Source organism: Mesoplodon densirostris, chromosome 1, assembly GCF_025265405.1.
Source record: "Mesoplodon densirostris isolate mMesDen1 chromosome 1, mMesDen1 primary haplotype, whole genome shotgun sequence".
Lineage (NCBI taxonomy): Eukaryota > Metazoa > Chordata > Mammalia > Artiodactyla > Ziphiidae > Mesoplodon > Mesoplodon densirostris.
This window is the reverse complement of record NC_082661.1, coordinates 4,643,073-4,645,036: the sequence shown is the minus strand read 5'-3', so window position 1 is coordinate 4,645,036 and position 1,964 is coordinate 4,643,073.

Here is a 1,964-nt window from a genome sequence, read left to right as displayed (position 1 = left end):
TGTTATACGGCAGAAACTAACACAACATTGTAAAGCAATTTATACTCCAATAAAGATGTTAAAAAAAAAAAGAATAGCTTCCATTTACTGAGAACTTTCCATCAGAGGGATGTTACTCACTTGGAATCTGAGGCTCAGAGAAGGTACCAAACCACACAGCGAGTAGGTATTTATTTCTTGAACCCCATTCTCAATTAGCCTGGCTAAAATATTAATATTTCTGACCCATCACCCTCAAGAATGCTAAATAAAGGATGTGTCCTGTGGACGTGTGTTTTTTAAACACTTGTTTGAATGACCTTTTCTAATCCAGCACCTACAACCCTATAAAATAAAACTACTCTTATGCTCTTGAAATACTGTACGTACGAAAGCGAGAAAACATGCTGAGATATTTCAGTGAGCTTTTTGGTTAGAATTGAACCCTAAGAGCTTTTTAATTAATTTTTATCCCATTCCCCAGGCATACAGCTAATTGAAATTTTTCTATATGTAAGGTTCATAATTATTACTAAATGTGAAGTGTTGGCAGAACAACTTAATTGTAGAAAATTCCTGTTTTACAATTTCTTGAATCGTGCCTACCTAAATGACACGTGTGACTCACACCTTCAAATAGAGTGCCTTTTCTAACGAGGGTTGCGCTTCCTAAAATACTCTCCCCTCTGCTCGCCAGAATCCCACCCCTCTTTCTGGCCCCTCCCTGCTTCATCCTCAACCCTCCTACCTCCATCTGTCACTCACCCTCCCTTAAGATTTCAGACAACACTGTGTAAAACTGTATTATAGCAGCCAAAATAGCAAAAGCAAATACCACTGACTCAGCAGACACGCCTGGATTCATGTATTCGTTCAGCAAACATTTATTATTATGTGGACCTGGCTCCATGCCAGACATGGGGGTTACAAGAGTAGACAGACAGGGGCACCAATGTTACAGTTCACACTCTAGGGGACAGCAACCTTTTCTTATCTTCCATCCTTACCTCCACCTGGCAAGGTAGGTGAATGGGGAGGACTCCATACAGGTGACTGCAGGGAACACAAAGGAACAGGAGGACAAAGCAGAACAAAGCAGAACAGCAGTGTGATGGACGGCTCTGAAACTGAAGACAGACGGAAGTCCAGGCTTAAAACGAGATGTAGGAGCCATGGGCTCACATGTTAAGTGACTCAGAAATGGTGGGGAGAAGAGCCTCATGCTCTGTGGCTGTCAGAAATGGCCGTTCTCTTGGGGGAAACATTTGGGTTTGTGTTGCTCCCTGTCCAAGGTGACCTGATGGGGACTAAGTCAGGCCAACAGGTGTGGTCAGAGAAAACAGGTGGGAGGAGATTTGCAGAAAGCTCAGAATATGTAAATGACATGAAAGCTCAGAGGGGTGCTACAGTTTGGAATTGAGGGGCACCCTGGCCTATGGCCCTAAGGTTGAGTGGGGGGGATGACTTCTCAGATGAAAGCAGTCCTAGTTTAGACAAAGATACTGAACGTGAAAAAGGCAAGCTACCCGTCATTCCTCAAAGTCTCATTGTTAGCCTGAAAATGGCATCACAAACTGTCTTCCAAATCACAGTTATTCCCTTAAGTGGTCAGGACACCAAGGAGAGGACAGTCCTGTGCAGACGACCCACAGCCCTAGTGCCTGGACCCGAGGTCTCCCCAGTGTAAATGTATATCTTGTAACTTTCATTTTTCTCTTCCTATACCCATTCATTCATATTTCCAGAGTGCCTGCCTGGTGTTGGGGAGGCAGGATAGAAGCCCCGCCTTTCACATTTGGATGGAGGAGGTATGTACATGAGGGACACAGACACACACAGAAACATGTACAACACAGCACGGCAAGTGCCTGAGCCCACGGCCAATGGGGGTTGACCGTGCAAGTCACAAACTCCAGGGCTTCATCTCGCCAAGTTGAAGGCCACACCTTGGCAAACCCTCCCCCCACCCCGCCCCCCACCCACCC